Genomic DNA, 19,791 nt, shown 5'->3' with positions numbered 1-19,791 from the left:
GGGGGGGGGTAAAGGGCCAATGGAAGCAAAGTATTGCTTTTAGGGGCGGGCTTTAAGCGGAACGATCCGGACGTGGGGAGTGTGGGGTCCCGATTCTACACAGGTATGTATCTTTTGGCACCTTACAATCCTTTCTAGTGTGAGGAGGAAATAGGTTATCGGGCTCGTGACACCGCGTGGAGACTTTTGGGGAGGGAGGACCGTGGGGACGCCGGTGACCTCTACGGCCCTAATGCTGTGGTTGGGGCCCGACGGAGCGGACGCGACTAAACTGCGTTTACGGACCTGGAAAGGCATTTAGTACAAACACACACATGCACGCCCCTGACGGACGAGGAAACGGACGAGGCAAGTTAGGAGGTTTTATCTTGTTTGGTTTCCCCTTTTCTGCGGAAGAAAGCCTTGTGTGTCTTCGGTTCGGACTTTCTCAGCTAGGTGGCGCAGTGGATAGTGTTGTCCCTGGTGTCGCGGAGACCTGAATTCAGATTCTGCTTCTGACGTTTTCTGGCCCTGGGATGACCTGGGGCAAATCCCTCCACCCCTGTAGACCTTTGCCTCCGTTTTCTTAACTGTAAAATGGGGGTAACTATAGCACTTTCCTCTCGGGGTGGTTATGAGAATAGAATTAATCAGTGCCTGGCATATAGTAAGTACTTAATAAATGTTTGTTTTTTTCACTTAAACTTTTGTTTGCTTGTGATTCGAATAAAATGAAATTATTTTTTTTTCTTTTCTGTCATTTGGCAGTATGTTGTTAGTATGCCATCCAAGATAAGTGCCCTAATCTCTTTGTTTCTCAATTTCTTAGACAAAACGGGTCGAACTATATAGATGACCCAAGTTTCCTTCCCCGCTGGAAATGTGTGATTCTGTTTTTTTATTGACTCCTTGACTTAGGTGTCCTTCCCATTGGTCCTCATGGTTGCATGAGAGCGTTTTTTGCAGTCACCATTAACCAAAAGTCACAGGACTCCTTTATGCCTTGTTGTAGAGAGAATTATATTATAATGGTCTAATGCTGGGGGCAAAAAATTTATTTGATCCTGACTTGTGATCTTTGTATGCAGAACTCCCGTTGTGAGTTGTGAAAACTTTCCGAACTGATGAAGAGACTTCAGTCTTGACAGTTGCTTGGGGGGTCCGGAGCGGGAGCGGAGTAAGGAAACAACTATTTTAAGTGATAACTATATGCAGGACTGTGCTGTTATAGAAATATTTGAGTGTGGATTCGAACTCAGATCTTTCTGGCTTCAAGCCTAGCACCCTTATCCACTGCATCACTTGTTGGTTGCCTTACTTGCTTGGAGCATTAAGAGTTTAAGTGATAATTCCCATCCAGTCATAGTTACTGTGTGTTGATTCTCTGTATATTTTAAAAATGAGGCCTTTATCAGAAACACTGGCTGTAAAAATTGTTCCCTGACTTTCTGCTTTTCTTCTAATCTTGGTTGAATTGGCTTTGTGCAAAAACTTTTGAATTTAATATAATCAAAATTATCCATTTTGCATTTTGTAATGTTCCCTATCTCATTTGGTCATAAACTCTGCCCTTCTCCATAGATTCTGATAGGTAACTATTCTTTGCTCTCCTAATTTGCATATGGTATCACTCTATGTCTAAATCATCATAGTGAATGTGTGTCAAGAGAATCTAACCACTGACTTTAGAATTTTGTTTGACCAGAAATTTGTTGCCCATCAGTGTTGACTTTATTGGGTATGTGGTTCTTTGGTCTCTAGTTTTTTCACTTTGTACCACTTCATGCAAGTTTGTCAATGTTTCTCTGAATTGTTTTTGTATTTTTCTTTCCTTACTACTTGGTAGTATTACTTATCATTCTTATTTTTTGTCATAATTTTTAGACTTTACCTGATTCTTTAGTATATATGTTGTTTCCAGAATTTTATAAGAAAAATAATACTTTGGGGGCAGCTAGGTGGCATAGTGAGTAAAGCACTGGCCCTGGAGTCGGGAGGACCCGAGTTTGGTTCCGGCCTGAGACACTTAACACCCACACAAAAATACTAGCCTTGTAACCTTGGGCAAGTTACTTAACCCCAATTGCCCTCCAAAAGGCAAAAAAAAAAAAAAGAAAAAGAAAAATAATACTTTGAGGAAAGTTTTTATACATAGGGCCTAACCCTGTAGTACATTCTCAGTAATCATTGAATCTCTGAGTGAAGGGGTATTCACAATTCATTAACTTTTCTAGCATAATTCCAGATTATTGTCCAGAACAGTTGAACATCTTCACAGCTATGCCTGCAGTGAAATCAACATACCTTTTTACTACAACTCCTTCAACAATATATTTTCCCGTCTTTTAGCAGCTCGGAAATCAGTTCTTGAAGGGCCATGTATTATATAATAAGACTACTCTATGTAATCATAAACAATCTGACACTCAAGAGTTTCATTATGAGATTTCCTTTACCTCATTTACAGTTATGCTTAATTTGTCCTTACAATGATGTGTTCATTACCCAGTTTCTGCTATAAGCAAGTATTTCTGATCTTTAGCTTACAAAATGAGAACTAAAGAACTATGAACAAAGTATTATGCTAAAAATGGAAACTGTGTAATAGCTTGTAGTAGTAGAATATAGCTTTGTTCAAAACCTGGTCGGCAGTGTTCTGTGTATAAGAGTGGACTGCATCTAGTCTAAAATAAAACATTTATACAATTTTGCCACTCCCAGAGTTCAAATACCTTTGTAGGAAAATATACTTGAGAAACTATGATAAAAACTGTTCCACTCATAATCAAAAATAAACTGGATTTATTTTATTTTTACTAGGTGTTTATTTCCTTGAATAGTGAAGAAAGTACATAAAAATTCTTAAACTAATACTTGGCCCCAAATTAGAAAGCCCAGAGTGCAAATTCTCCCTCACTTCCTCACTGTATTATCTTAGCCAAGTCACTTAATACAAAATTAGTATATTAAAGTGCCTGCTACCCAGGGTTTATATAAATGTTAACTGTCTTAGTAATGCTGAATTACCAGTTTAGTAGTGAATCTGTAATTCAATAATTGTATGATAACAAACACCTTCTTTCTCCCTTTGAACTGTACATATGGATTTCAAAGATGTTATTAAACTCACAAATTCCATCTGTTCATTGAACATTTTTATCCAAAGAAAAAAGAATTTTCTTGGGAAAGAAATAATTTAAATACAAACAAGTCAGAGTATGAGCATGTGGCATGTGAATTATTTTCAGTTTTCATAAATTATAAAAATAAATATTTATTTGACCACTTTTACCTAATGAAAGTTTTTCATTCTTTTATAAATATTTTGTCATTTTTATAACCCAAACAAGAGATTTAAATTATTTCATCATACAGTAAGCTAAGAATTAAAATCAGGGGGGGCGGAGCCAAGATGGCGGAGTAGAAGCACGACCTTCCCGCGGCTCCGGCTTCCACCCTCCCCAATCCATGTAAAAAGGGGACTCTAAACAAACTTTGGAGCTGCAGAACCCACAAAATGACACAGAGAAGCTAACCTCCCGCTGAGGACAGCCCTGCAGGCTGGCAGGAATCAGCCAACGCAGCGCTCTGGGAGCCGAGCCCAGCACCACTGCGAGGCTGTAGCCCCAGGGCGGGCCTGACCAGCCGCCAGCCAGAGGGACTCCAGATCAGCAGAAGCTGTGGCCGTTTCCAGATTTATCAATACATAGATGCGAAGGACAAGGTGAGAGGCCAGTGCAGTCTGGACTTTGGGACCCAGTAAGTGGGAGTGCGTGGCTTTTACCCCCCACCCCCCCCCCAGGCGAGAAACCTCTGAGACGCCAGCACAGCCAGCCAGCGCCACGTGGCGGCTTCAGCTCCTGGCCTGCAGTGTAGGGGGACCAAGCACCAGTCTGAGGGGTAATCGCTCTTGCTTTAACCTGCTTGGATCTGGATTGCAGTCTAGGGTGGAGGTCCTGGGGTGTATGTCCAGCTTGCGAGAGCGTGTGGAGACCTCAGAGAGGGCACCCATCTAATATCTCTGGCAGCTGAGAAAACCCCAGCGTTTGGGACGAAAACTCCCCTGTCTGGTGGCAGAGTCCTACTGTGGCAAAAAGCCCAAAAGTCAAATCATTGAGTGGCAAAATGAGCAGGCAAAGGAAACAAAGCAGACAGAAGATTCCAACATTACACTCCTATTTTGGAGATAAGAAGGAGCAAGGCATGGAACAGGAGGAAATCAGTGAAGTCAGAACTCCTGCACCAAAAGCTTCAAAGGAAAATACAAGCTGGTTATAGGCCATAGAGGACCTTAAGAAGCAGATAAGAGAAGTGGAGGAAAATTGGGAAGAGAAATGAGAACAATGCAAGAAAATTATGAAATGAGTCAACAGCCTGACTGAAGAAAATAATACCTTAAAAAACAGACTGATTCAAATGGCAAAGGAGACTCAAAAAGGCAATGAGGAGAAGAATGCCTTAAAAAGTCGAATTTGCCAGATGGAAAAAGAATCTCAAAAGCTCACTGAGGAGAATCATTGCTTCAGAATTAGAATGGAGCAAATGGAAGCTAATGACTTTATGAGAAATCAAGATGCTGTTAAACAGATCCAAACAAATGAAAGAATAGAAGGCAATGTGAAATATCTCATGGGAAAAACCACTGACCTGGAAAATAGATCCAGGAGAGATAATTTAAAAATTATTGGACTGCCTGAGAGCCATGACCAAAGTAAGAGCCTGGAAAGCATCCTCCAGGAAGTTCTCAAAGAAAACTGCCCTGATGTTTTAGAACCAGAGGGCAAAATAGAGTTTGAAAGAATCCACCGATCACCTCCTGAAAAAGATCCCAAAAAGAAAACTCCTAGGAATATTATAGTCAGGTTCCGGAATTCCCATATTAAGGAGAGAATATTACAAGCAGCCAGGAAGAAACAATTTGAATATTGTGGAAACACAATCAGGATAACCCAGGATCTGGCAGCTTCTACACTGAGGGATCGAAGGGCCTGGAATGTGATATTCCGGAGGTCAATGGAGCTGGGATTAAAACCAAGAGTCACCTACCCAGCAAAACTGAGTATCATGTTTCAGGGGAAAATTTGGTCATTCAGTGGAATACAGGACTTTCAAGCATTCTTGCTGAAAAAACCAGAGTTGAATAGAAAATTTGACATTCAGATACAAGAAGCAAGAGAAGCATGAGAAGGTAAACAGGGAAAAGAAATCATAAGGCACTTATCAAAGTTAAACTATTTTTTTTTAAAGCAATTGGGGTTGAGTGGCTTGCTCGGGGTTACACGGCCAGTTGTTGTTTCTGGGTGTGGTGCTGGGTGTCTGGGCCCGGATTTGATCCCGGTCGTCCCGGCACTGGGGCCGGTGCTCTTGCTCGCTGAGCCACCTGGCCAAAGTTGAACTATTAACATTCCTACATGGAAAAACAATAATTGTAACTTATGAAACTTTTCTCAGTAGTTGAAGGGATTAGAAATATATATATATATATGTATATATATATATAGTCTTTATATGAGGGTATGCAGGCATATGAATACATATGTGAATGTGTGTATATACGTTTACAGGTATACATAGATAGAGGGCACGGGACCAATTTAACAGGAAGGGATGATACTTAAAAGATGAAATTAAGAGGTGAGAGGAATATAATGAGAGGAGATGGGGAGAGACAGAGTGGGGCAAACTATCTCATACAGAAGAGGCAAGGGAAAATGGTTACAATGGAGGGGAAGAATAGGAAGGCAAAAGGGAATGGGTCAACCTTATTCCTATTGAATCTGGCTTGAGGAAGGAGGGAAATATACACTAAATAGGGGATCTCACCCTCCAGGAGAATAGGGGGGGAAGGGGATGTGAGGGGGGATGATGGAAGGGAGGGCAGGCTGGGGGGAAGGGAAGTTGGAAGCACCCACTTTTGAAAAGGGACAGGAACAAAGTAGAGAATAGAACAAGTGGGAGGTGGGATAGGAGGGAGGGAAATATAGTCAGTCTTTTACAATACATCTACTATGTTATTGTTTTGCATTAGCCGCACATGTACAACCTATACTGAACTGCTTGTCTCCCCAGTGGGGGTGGGTGGCAGGGGGGGAAGGGAATGAATCTGGAATTGAAAGTTTTAAAATCAAATATTCAAATGTATATATATATATATGTGTGTGTGTGTGTATACTATTATTAATACCATCTTACATGTTATTAAGAAAAAAAAGATACGGGCACTGAGGCATAGAGATCCACTGGAAAAGTTGAAACGGGTATGAGAGAAAATATGGGAGAGAGCAGATTGGAGGTGGGGATATCCTGTGGGACTGCTGTTTTGGGGGGATGGGTGGGGGAAAACGGGGAGAAAATTTGTAACTCAAAATCTGGCGGAAACGAATGATGTAAATCAGAAGTTAATAAAGCATTAAAAAAAAGAATTAAAATCAGAAGTCTTGAACCACATCAATGTTTGATGCTTCTGCGAGATTGTAAAAGTTTATTAGCTTTGCTTTGATATCTCTGCTGGATCTATGATTTCATTGACATAAGTATTCTGTCTATCAGTACAAATTCTAGTCCATCTCTAATTTCCGAGCCTCTGCTGCTCTTTTGTCCATGACTGTCCATAAATTCTCCTTAGAAAAGAACCAAGCATTCTAGGGGCTTTCCTCTCTTTCTCTTGATACTTCATGGATACCAGTGCAACATTGGAACTGGTCAGTTAATATCCCTCACTCATTATATGGACCCACCTCTTTTTCCAGTTTGACACCTTTCCAATGATCTCTTTTATGCAATTTCTTAAGAATGGTCCTTCACTGGGAATATCTTGAAATTTACACATACTCCCTTTGTCTCTATACATTTCCTTTGAGAACCCCAAAATTTTAATTCTTCAGAGACTTTAGTATCCCATGACTCAACATTGCTATACAGAATCACCAAAAAATAGTGATATTAAAAAGATGGACCTTTGTTTCAGGGATATTCTTTGAAATATTAAAAACACTGCACGGTTTTCCAAAGGCAATCCAGCCAATACTTCCAATTCAGTTCTGGGCCCAATTCATTGTCTTCCTGCATTGTTTGTCTATAATATGTGTATTAATGAACCAGTTTAACAGGTGGTCCATTTAACTTGATATTGTATAATAATATGTAATATAATAAAAATAAAAAACATAATAAGTATTTTTCATACACTTAGTTTTTCCTATTTGGATAGTTAAACCAAACTCTTGAACCATTATAGATCTCCTAAGTGGAATTTATAATATCATAAATACTAAGTTTCTACCATTCACTACAATGTTCTTTACAAACAAGAGCACCTAGAATACTTCACTGTCTACGTAGAGTCCCTCTTCCATTTTGACTTTGTGATAGTGGCAAAGATTTTTAGAAAGCATATGTCTCCAAAAAAAAAAAAGCAGGGTTGCTGTACAACGTTATTACATACTTCAAGGAATCTTGTATGATTTAGACAGTAATTGGTTGAAGGGAGAAGCTTTAAGGTAATGTTTTTACTCTAATGAATCAAATGCTTTTAAATAAACATAATCTTATCCCTATTTCTTTTAATCAGTTGTATGAATAAAGATATAGTATACTATAGCAAATGCATGCCTATTTCCTCATACTTTCTGTGAAAATAATTTGTGTAGAGCCCCTATGGGGAAGTATGGGTCAGTAGTTATTGATATATTCTTGGTTGCCTTTTTAAGGATAACAGTAAAGTCTGAATTTTTGCCCCAAGAGTTTGGTATCTTCCATTCTTTTATCTATCAGTACTCTTAAAATTGTGTCAGACCTTGTTTATACTTGATCTAGTACAGATATTCCTCAGATCTTGGTTTTCTTTAGTGCCAGGATTGAATAACAGAAAGTAATTAGATTGGATTTAAGAAATTTTGTAATTTTCAAAGATTTTGAGCAGCTTGTTCCCCAAAAACATCCTTTTAACATTATTAGTGTACAAATGATGTGTGTGGCTATAAATCACAGAACATTATCTCCAAATGCAAATGAAACAGAATTCATAGGGTATTTATAAGTAGGCAGGATACATAGGATATTTGTAAGTAGGCAGTAGAATATTACCAGTGATGATTTTCACTAACCAAGTAACAAAACATCATCAAATATTTATACATATGTATATATAGCATATACATATTCATCCATACATACATATATGTGTATGTATACATACACACACACACACACACTCTGAAAAAAAAGAGGCAGATCAGCCATAAGAAAAAAATGAACAATTGGACATCCTGAGTGCTCCATTGGTATCCATAAAATATTAAAAGAAGCAAAGAAAGGCCTCCAGTACATGAAACAGATCCTCCATGAAAGATTTACCCTCCTCCCCCCTGCCAAAAAAAATGCATGAATTGCAAGAGATGAGAAGATATGAATAGGTTTTGATGTATAAAACTTCTTTCCCATACCTCCTTCTTTCTGGAAAGTATCTCATTAATGTCCTTCTTCTAGAAGAGACTTCTTTTGTTCCCCAACACATCTGTCCAATAACAGCTAGCTTATATATGCCCTAATCAATCCATCAATTAGTGAGCATTTTTTAAACTCTTGCTGCATGACAGGCACTTTTCTGGTCCTGGGCATACAAATAAAAAGACCGAAATAATGCCTGCTTGCCAGGTTTTAATGGAGAAGACAAGTCTATAAGTATATATTTATGCAAAATATTTAAGAAACAGTTTGGGGGGGGGGGAAGCCAGTAGTTGGGGAAGCAGGAAAGACTTCATGTAGAAGGTGATATTTGAGCTGCATCTTGAAGAAAGATCAGGATTCTATGACATTGAGGTAGAGGAGTGTAGTGCCAATGCAATATTTACAGCACCAAACATAACTATAAATATTCCCATATAGTGCTTGATCACAAAATAATAGCAGAATCTCCATGTAGAGGACAGAACTGAAACATTTATTTAGACACCAGAAAACCAAATCCCAAAACAGTAAGCCAATTCCATCATAGTAGTAAAGAAGTTAACAAGCCATAACAACACAGAGAGCCACAGCAGCCTTTAGCCTTTCCACAAACCAACACAAGATCAATATTTACTGAGGAGCCCATCTGACTGCTTGCCTAAGTATCCTCTCCCCCAGCCATCTAGTCTAGCTCTGACTCCAAGCTTCCTGTGGGTTCTGCTCCACCCTTCAGCAAACTCCTCCTATCACAGGCTCCATGTGACTACATTCAGCCTATTAGGGGGCAGAGTTTACTTTCAAAGCAGGGGAGGTCTTCAAATTCCCATGCCCATTACAAAGAGTGTATTCTAAGTGTGATGAATAGCTAATGCAGTGTCATAGAGATGTAAGTGAAGTTTTGCAGGAGGAAAAGAGAAGAGCCCAGTTTGACTGGATTATAGAAAATGAAAAGGTAGGTAGTAAAGTTTCCCTATCTAGAAGTGACAGTGAAAAGCAAAAAATATTCTGACTTCCCCAGTTTGTTGGGCATTGTGAGAAAAGGACAGACAACCAGAGAGGATGTCGAGGGAGTGTCACAGGGGAAGGCAGGGGAGCTTAGTCCAAGGAGGTGGAAGGAGATGAGAGAAAGAAATATAGTATAAAGGGAAATTCCAGAGGGCACAGTGGAAGGACTGGGCAGAGTTGCAGTGGAACATGGAATGGAGTAGGGTTGAGGAGGACTGGGATTAGAGAATGGGATGTAGGGACTGAGGATAGTTTTTCTCCTGTATGGCTGGTAATTTGTTAATAATACATGGATAGGGAGATAGCATGGTTAGTTAGTAATGGGTGCATAATAAAACTCAGTCTCAAGGGGTTTTGTAAGAGGGTAGTGTGATGAGCTTGGTTCTAGGTTCTCCTCAATGCTGCTTCTAGAATTCCATCTCTACCACTTTCTGCAACCTGTCCTCCTTTGAGGGTCACTCTATTCATAGTACTCAATGTAGGTTCTTGTTGCTGTAATCTGCTAGTCTCCATTTCTTCTCAGTGTCCTGGTCTTAGTTTTTCTATCTACCTAAACCCCTATACTTATAATTGGACATTTTGGTATATACTTCGAACACCTATAGCTTCTAGTTCATCAAGTTCTTTGTCATGGCATTCATCTTTATCCACCCCAAATGGTGTACATTTCAACTTCCATGATCTTGAACTCTGAAGTTCCCTCTATGTTTATAAAATTATCATAATAATTCTGCATCTTTTCCCTTCTCTTACCTCCTCCTAAATCTATTCTTTTTCATTAATGTGCTTTTAAAAAAAAGATATTGATATAACTTTGCAGTTGCCCTCACCCTCCCTATTCAGAACTATAACAAAGTACAGTTAATCAAAACAAAACAATACATGGCCAAGTCTGGCCACCTATGCCTCCTTGTGCCTACAGGAAGGTAGAAATTCGTTATGTAAGTTTTTTTGAATCATTTAATCACTGCATTGATCAGAGTTTGGTAATATTTCAATTTTCCTTTTCATTATTGAAGTTGTGTAAATTCTTTTCCTAGTTCTCCTTGTTTCTGCATTAGTTTATATAAACCATCCTAAATTTCCCTGAATTCTTCATATTTATTATTTCAGCATTGCTGGGCACCCACTGTATTTCCAGCTCTTTGCTACCACAAAAAATGCTGCCACAAATATTTTTTCTCCCATACCTAATCTGTATTCTCAAAGCCTCCAGTTCTCAGTCCCTTGATGTTCTCCTGCTCTATGATCCCTATTCTGTCTTTGCTTTATTACCTGTGCTTTCTTAAGTCTATAGTTAACTAGTTTGACCTTGAACTGTTCTCCATCTTGAACCTTTGTCCTTTTTTCTGATTATGGTTTATTTCCTATCAATCCTGAACCCTGGGTTTATCCACCATCCATTCCTTCCACATTGCTGTTTCAGTACTGCAGAACCAAACTGTGGGGGACAGATACCTAACCATGTTAAATGGGTTTGCTACAAATTCATCTTAGATAATAATTCTTCCCTGATTAATTCTATAATGCTTCCTGAAAGTGTCCCAAAACTTTCTTGTCTCTTCAAACTCTGAATATTACTTCTTTATGTTTTCCCCCTGGATTACCTCCCTTCCTAACTTGCTGAGAAATTTGACGCCATTCACTATGAATCCCTTATCTTACTCCACAGCTCAACACTTCTAAATTTCCACCTGTCCTCTCTTCCTTTGGTCCAGTCTCTTCAGGTTTCCCTCCATCTATAAAGCCTTTCATTATTTTCTCCTGTCCACCCCCCATTGTTAGTGCTCTTCTTCTTTGGGTTATTTTATATATGTGTGTGATGTATCTCCCAATAAAAAATAAGCTGCCACAGAGCTGAGCTACTAGCTTATGATCGGCTTTTTATCCCCCAGCTCCTGACAGTACCCTGCACATTAGCTGCTTGCCAATTCTTTGTAGAATTGAATTGTACCTGTGGAAGAAGTATACACACTGATGAAATGACAGATTGTATCAGCAAGCACCCCAGTGTCCCCAGGGTCGCTGCCAACACAGGTTCTTGGATCTGCTTTGTTAAAGGAAAGCAACTCAAAAGGGGTTAACAAGCTTACTTTAATCAGTCAAACATACATCGTTTACCTAGTTCAGGGGAAAAAAGGTCAGCACCCCAAACTTCAGAGTATACAGACAGAATTATCAAGACAGAGAAACAGATCAAGTAGACAGGTTTCCAAACTGTCCAACCATTACATCCATACCAAATCAACATCTGGGTTTTTCAAAGCTGGGGGGCTCTCAACAACGGCTTCCCAGAGTCTCATCTGATCAAATCACAGAACACTTCTCAAAGTGAGCCGCAAAACAAAGCCTCAAATCAGGGTTTATATAGCCTTCTCCTGGCTCAGAGAATGTAACAACCTTCTGGACCCACTGGCCAATCAAAAAGTATCTGCTAAAAAACAAGCCTCCCACCCCAGGCTCCAGGTGCACTTTAGCCTAGGGGCAGGGAAGATCTTAAAAACTTACATTCCCATTACACAGATCCATCAGCCAGAGAGCTAAGAGAAGATGAGGTCACCAAAGAATAGAAGGACAAAGAATGAGGCTAATATTTAAGGGTGAGGGGAAATTGTTTTAATTAATTGTATTTGTATCTTCAATGCCAGTACCTAGTACAATGCCTAATATATTAGACCTTCAACTCTTGTTGATTGATATAATAAACATAAAAAATTAATATTTTGTAGGTCATCTTCAAATTATATATACTATTTCCTTTAGCCATGATACTTATAATAAAGGACAGCAACTATACTCTGTAAACATTATGCTACATACTTTATCTATTGAATGATTAGATATTAAAGAAACACTAGGTGATTATTATTCCTAAAGAATGAGGTTTATTCTTTTAAGACCAGATCACATGTCTCCTTTTAGTGCCACATTTTTGTTGTAATTAGAAAGAGGGAAAGAAAAAGAAGTTTGATTTAACTTGTTATTTTACATGTCAGTCAAGGATTTTTTTAAAGTTCTATTTCATGTTTTCAGTGGGCAAGGGAATGTGTATTTTAATTTGGATTTTTTCATATTCCACCTTCAAGAACATTTGTGGTAAGGTAGAAATATCACTGATATGTGAATCGGGAAACTTGAGGTCCAATTTTGACACCATTTACTCCATGTGTGGCTTTGGGCCATTTACTTAACATTTTTAGAACTTAATGAATGAGGTAGAATTTATCTCTTTTTTTTTTTTTAATTGTGAATCTAGTCCTCAACAAACACAAGCATTCCAATGAATGAAAGAGAACCAGAAAGAGAAATGTATAAAAAACTGTGAACTTCTCTTAAGTGCAGTTTTTGTTTTTTGTTTTTATTTTTAAGAAAATACATATTGGGTGGCTCTTCTTTAACAAACTTAGGGGAGGTCCTACACAAAGAACCACACTGAATGAACAGGGATTTATGGGTTGAAATTTGCATTTTTTGTGTGTACTTCTAAACTGATAAGAACACAGATTCATGTGAGTATGCAAACACAGGATATGTGCCTGACATGTAGCAGGCTCTTGTTGACTCAATGATATATAAAATTTAGCAAGCTAGTAATTGTTGTTCTGTTTGTATCCACTTTTGGACTTTTGTTTTCTTCTGTGTATGTTAAAACCTGTTTTATGGAAGATGACCGAATAAGGCAGGAAATTACCTGGCTCTCCCAATTCCCCCACAAATAATTTAAAATAACAACTTAGAGTGAACTTTGAGCTGCAGAAATAAGTAAAAGTCAGAGTAAAGCAGTTGTATAGCCTAAGACAATGTGGGAAGATGTTAGGAAGGACCTGATTTGCTGGGGTTGCAGTCTGGCCAAATTGAAAGGTAACGTCCTAATCAACAAACAGATCCTAGGACCAACTGTGTAGGCAGCAGCCTCAGCTTCAGGAACTTTTGCCCCATAGACACTGTGTGGGTATGGCAGCTAACCAGAGGAAGATTATAGGACTCTCCTATGGCACTTGATGTAGGACACAAGTATGCTGACAAGACATGGTCCCAGTCTGTGGCTGTTGGTGAGAAAGAACAGGCACATACCCTGTGAGTGTGGCTGCAGAGGGGGCAGAGCCCTGCTGGCTGTGGGTCACTCACAGAAGAGTAGAGTTCCTGGTTTTGGTTCTGGGGCAGAGGGGTAAACTGAAGTTTGCAGCCTCTGGCAGAACCCCATTTGGGGTGACAGCATTGCTGGGGGCTATGCTTGTGTGGCTCAAGGGCAGAGAGGACTACCTGAGGTTAAGACCCCATATAGAGCTTAGGAAAAAAGCGCCAAAAAAACCTGAAGCTTGGGACATTATCTCCCATACCTCAGGACTAGAACCTGACTGTAACACAGTTAACAATCAAGAAATAAGCAACTTTTTTAAAAAAAAAATTAAGCAAAAGAGAAAAAAGCAACCAGAGATAGCTACTATGTTGATCCTATATATCTGGGTTTAACCTGAGAAATGAAGTTAAAATAGCTATTTCACTTCAAAGAAAAAAAGGTAAAATGATCACAAACCCAAAAGAAGTTCTTGGAAGAACTTAAAAAGGACTTTTAAAATAAAGTAAAATAGATTGAGGAAAATATTAGGGGGAAAAAGAGTAATGCCAGAAAATCAAGAAAAATTAAGAAAAAGTCAACCAATTGGAAAAAGAGATCCAAAAACTTAAGGGAGAAAATAACTCCTTAAAAATTAGAATTGGACAAAGGGAAGTTAATGACTTCACAAGACACCAAGAAATAATAAACTGAAATCAAAAGAATGAAAAAATAGAAGAGAATGTGAAACATCTCATTAGAAAAACAATTGAACTGGAAAAAAGACTTGAGGAGAGACAATATAAGAATTGAAAGTTATAATCAGAAAGAGTCTAGGCACTATGCTTCAAGAAATCATTAAGGATCACCTACCCAGCAAAACTTGAGTAGAATGCCTCAGGGGAAAATGTGGTCATTCAATGAAATAGATGACTTTCAAGTATTCTTGATGAAAAAACCAGAGCTGAACAGAAAATTTGACTTTCAAATACAAGAAGCAAGAGAAGCATGAGAAGGTAAGCAGGAAAAAGAAATCATAAGGAACTTATTAAAGTTGAACTATTTACATTCCTATGTGGAAAAACAATAATTGTAACTCATGAGACTTTTCTCAGTATGAGGATAGTTGAAGGGAATATATATGTATAGAAGGGTGTATGTGTATATAAATATATATGTGAGTATATGTTATGTGTGTACATGTATACATAGAGTGCACAAGATGTGTAGAATATGAAGGGATGATATCTAAAAAATAAAATTAAGAGGTGAGAGAGGAATATATTGGGAGAAGGAGAAAGGGAGAGATAGAACAGGGCAAATTATCTCATATAAAAGAGGCAAGAGAAAACTGTTACAGTGGAGGGGAAGGGCAGAAAGGTGAAAGGGAATGAATGGGTCAACCTCACTCACATTGGATTTGGCTTAAGGAGGGAATAACATACACACTCAATTAGGTATCTTACCCTACAGGAAAGTAGGGGGGAAGGGGATAAGAGGGGGGATGATAGGGAGGTCAAATTGGGGGAGAGGGTAGTTAGAAGCAAACACTTTTGAAAAGGCACAGGGTCAAAGGAGAAAATAGAATAAGTGGGGAGCAGGATAGGATGGAGGGAAATATAGTTAGTCTTTCACAATATAACTACTATGGAAATGTTTTGCATAACTACACATGTACAACTTATATTGAATTGCTTGTCTTCCCAGTGGGGTGGGTGAGGAGGGAAGAAGGGAAAGAATCTGGAAACCAAAGTTTTAAAAACAAATGTTAAAAAAAAATTATTGGTTTTTTTTTACATGCAATTGGGAAATAAGATATACAGGCATTAAAGTATAGAAATCCATCTTGCCCTACTAGAAAGTTGGGGGGGGGGGGTGTGGAGGATATACGAGAGAACAGATAAACAGATTGGGGGAAGGGGTATTCAGTAGGCTCACTATATTGAGTTGTGGAATAGAGGAAAAATGGGGATCAAATTTACAACTCAAAATCTTGTGGAAATGAATGTTGAAAACTAAAAATAAATAATATTTTTTTAAAATTTAAACAAAAATCATTAAGGAGAATTTCCCTGTTAGAACTAAAGGATAAAATAGAAAGTGAAAAAAATCCACCAGTCACTACCTGGAACAGATCCCAAGATGAAAACTCAAAGGAATGAGCTTCGAAGCTCCCAGATCAAGAAGAAAAATACTATAAGCAATTAAAAAGAAACAGTTTAGATACTGTGGAGCTACAGTCAGGATAATACAGAATTTAGCAGCTTCTACATTAAAGACTGTCAACTGGACTGGAACTTGTAGGTGACTGGAGCTGAATGGAGCAGGCTAGAGACAGGAGAGTCAGGATACAAACAGAAGTTTAACTTCAAAGTGAGGGAATGCTTGCAGGCAGAAGTCCTCCTGAGGACAAGGACTTAACATGCTGGGTCAAAGGCAGTGCTTTATATACACAAGTGGACTAGACCATGACATAATCATTCTTAGCCATTCCACAGCAGCCTTGTGTGTGAACAATGTGGGTGTTTCCAGGTCTTGCAGGAATAGTCTTCAAATTGATTGTCTCACAGACAGAAACAGGACCAGACTTAGTGTGGCTGGAACAGGAGGTCAGTACCTGGGGGAGTTCACTTAACTGTTACAAGAAACAGGGATTGTGAGCATGCCAAAGGTGTGATGGATGACTCTTAAGTGTCTGGGAAATAGGGGGCAGTGAACACCTGGTGCTAATCAAAGCAATACATTTTGCCAAAAAGTGAGATCATAACAACAGGATTGTTGTTATGCCAAGTTCAGGGCACAGCCTGCTTACTGGGACTTAACTCTGGGAAACAAGATGCCTCCAGATATCTTGACAAGACTGAAAGGATGAAACAGGATATTCCAAAGAACAAAAAGCTAGGTTCATAACCAAGTACAACTTATCCAGCAAAACTGGATGTAATCCTGAATGGGGAAAAAGTGGATATTTAATGAATTAAAGAACCCTTCAGTTATTCATGAGAAAAAGACCAGAAATGAGTAGAAATTTTGCCCTACAAGAATCAGGAGAAACATAAGAAGGTAAACATGAAAGACCAATTACAAGGGATTTAATAAGATCAGACTGTTTTAAGTCTTCTGTGGGAAAACATTATCTTATTCTTAGCAATGTTTTCATCACTAGGGTAGTTTGAAAGTACAGACATTGATAGATGACTTAAGGTTGAGTTGAGGATGATGATATGATCCTAAAAAATTAGATTGGGTAGGGAGATATAAAAAGGAACACTTATCTCATACAAACACAGCATGAAAGACTAGTAATGCTAGAACCTTATTTTTATCAAAAACTAATTTTTCAGAAGTATTAAAAAGGGAATAACATATATCTTAAAGGGTATAAAAGTCTTAATTTACATCGAAACAAGAAGATTAGGAGATGGGATAAGGGAGGAATTCTTAGAAGGGTGGGTAGATTAAGGAATAGGATAGTTTAGGAGAGAAGATAAGGGAAGGATTCTTAGAAGGGATGCAGATTACTGAGGCTGTAGTCAGAAGTAAATTAGGCATCTAAGGAGAGGGATAGGGTAAAAAGAGATGGAAAGAAGGGTAAACAGTGAGGAAAAATAGGATGGAGGGAAATGCACAACTAATAATTACAACTTTGAACATGAGTGGGATGAACTCACCCATAAAATGGAAACAGCAGAATGGATTAAAAATCAGAATCCAACAATATGTTGTTTACAAGAAACACATTTTAAAATGAGAGATACACATAGAGTAAAAATAAAAACCTGGTGTAGAATTTGTTCTGCTTCACCAAACTGCAAAAAGCAGGAGTAACTATTATGATCTCAGACAAAGTTAAAGCTAAAATATATTTAATCAAAAGAGATATACAGGGAGACTACATAATGATAAAGGGTACCATAGATAATTCAGTAATATCAATACTAAACCTATCTATACCAAATACTAGAGCATCCAGTGTTTTAAAGGAAAAGCAAAATGGATTACAGGAACAAGTAGATAGCAAAACTATAATAGTGGGGGATTTCAGTCTTCCCCTCTCAGAACAAGATAAATCAAACCAAAAGATAAATAAGAAAGAAGTCAAGGAAATGAATAAAATTTTAGCTAAGCTAGATATGATAGAATTGAATAGGAATATACCTATTCTCAGTGTGACATGGTACCTTTACAAAAAATTGACCGTATGTTAGAGTATAAAAACTTTACATTTAGTTGCAAGAAAGCTGAATTATTAACTATATCCTTTTCAGATCATAATGCAATAAAAATTATGTTTAATAAAGAACCATGGATACACAAACTAAAAATTAATTGGTACTGGGGCATAGCCAAGATGACGGAGTAGAAGCACGACCTTCCCCCAGCTCCAGCTTCCACCTTCCCCAATCCATGTAAAAAGGGGACTCTAAACAAACTTTGGAGCTGCAGAACCCACAAAATGACACAGAGAAGCTAACCTCCCACTCCTCAGCCCAGCAGGCCAGCAGGAATTGGCCAGCGCAGTACTCTGGGAGCCGAGCCCAGCCCCACCGAGGCTTTAGCCCCAGGGAGGGCCTGACCAGCCACTGGCCAAAGGGACTCCAGATCAGCAGCAGCCGTGGCCATTTCCACATTTGTTAACACATAGGTGCAAACGACAAAGTGAGAGATCAATGCAGTCTGGACTTTGGGACCCAGTAAGTGAGAGTGCATGGCTTTGGCCCCCTGGGGCAAGAAGCCGGGCACAGCCAGCCAGTGCCATTTGGCAGCGTCAGCTCCTGGCCTGCAGAGTGTAGGGGGGCCAAGCACCAATCTGAGGGGTAATCGTTCTTGCTTTAACCTTCTTGGATCTGGATTGCAGTCTAGGGTGGAGGTCCTGGGGTGTGTGTCCAGGTTGCCAGAGTGTGTGGAGACCTCAGAGAGAGCACCCATCTAATACCTCTGGCAGCTGAGAAAACCCCAACGTTTGGAACAAAAGCTCCCCTGTCTGGTGGCAGAGTCTTACTGTGGCAAAAAGTGACTGAGGGACGACATGACCAGGCAAAGGAAACAAATCAGAAAGAAGATTCCAACATTACACTCCTATTTTGGGGACAAAAAGGAGCAAAGCATGGAACAGGAGGAAACCAGTGAAGACCGAACTCCTACACCAAAAGCTTCAAAGGAAAATACAAGCTGGTTACAGGCCATAGAGGATCTTAAGAAGCAGATAAGAGAAGTGGAGGAAAAATTGGGAGGAGAAATGAGAACAATGCAAGAAAATTACGAAATGAGAGTCAACAGCCTGACTGAAGAAAATAATACCTTAAAAATAATAAAACATTTAAATTAAAAAAAATTAATAATAATACCTTAAAAAACAGACTGACTCAAATGGCAAAAGAGGCTCAAAAAGGCAATGAGGAGAAGAATGCCTTAAAAAGTCGAATTTTCCAGATGGAAAAAGAATCTCAAAAGCTCACCGAGGAAAATCATTGCTTCAGAATTAGATTGGAGCAAAAAAAAGCTAATGACTTTATGAGAAATCAGGATGCTGTTAAACAGATCCAAACAAATGAAAGAATAGAAGGCAATGTGAAATATCTCATGGGAAAAACCACTGACCAGGAAAATAGATCCAGGAGAGATAATTTAAAAATTATTGGACTATCTGAAAGCCATGATCAAAGTAAGAACCTAGAAATCATCCTCCAGGAAGTTCTCAAAGAAAACTGCCCTGATGTTTTAGAACCAGAGGGCAAAATAGAGGTTGAAAGAATCCACCAATCCCCTCCTGAAAAAGATCCCAACAAGAAAACTCCTAGGAATATTATAGTCAGGTTCCAGAATTCCCAGATGAAGGAGAGAATATTACAAGCAGCCAGGAGGAAACAGTTTGAATATTGTGGAAACACAATCAGGATAACCCAGGATCTGGCAGCTTTTACGCTGAGGGATCGAAGGGCCTGGAATATGATATTCCGGAGTTCCAAGGAGCTGGGATTAAAACCAAGAGTCACCTACCCAGCAAAACTGAGTGTCATGTTTAGGGGAAAATATGGTCATTCGGTGGAATAGAGGACTTTCAAGCATTCTTGCTGAGAAAACCAGAGTTGAATAGAAAATTTGACATTCAGATACGAGAAGCATGAGAAGGTAAACAGGGAAAAGAAATCATAAGGAACTTATCAAAGTTGAACTATTAACATTCCTACATGGAAAAACAATAATTGTAACTGATGAAACTTTTCTCAGTAGTTGAAGGGATTAGAAATGTATATAGATAGATAGATAGATAGATAGATAGATAGATAGATAGATAGATA

General features: G+C 38.7%; 1 protein-coding gene across 4 annotated transcripts in view; it reads left to right on the top strand.

Moving 5' to 3' along the window:
• The window catches only part of CRYZL1 (crystallin zeta like 1), a 71,176-nt gene that overhangs the window by 637 nt on the left and 50,748 nt on the right, over nucleotides 1-19,791 (top strand). For 3 of the 4 annotated variants that reach the window (XM_069074945.1, XM_069074942.1, XM_069074946.1), the window contains exon 1: nucleotides 1-103. The exons of the other annotated variant lie outside the window; for it this stretch is intronic. The gene's annotated coding sequence lies outside the window, so the exon portion shown is untranslated. The remainder of the gene's footprint in view (nucleotides 104-19,791) is intronic. 4 annotated transcript variants of the gene reach the window in all.

The sequence above is a fragment of the Petaurus breviceps genome, unplaced genomic scaffold (assembly GCF_028583685.1).
Source record: "Petaurus breviceps papuanus isolate PSGF00001 unplaced genomic scaffold, PetGlider_PUasm1.0 90897, whole genome shotgun sequence".
NCBI lineage: Eukaryota > Metazoa > Chordata > Mammalia > Diprotodontia > Petauridae > Petaurus > Petaurus breviceps.
Note: the sequence above shows the minus strand (reverse complement) of the source record. Positions and strands in the feature narration are given on the sequence as shown.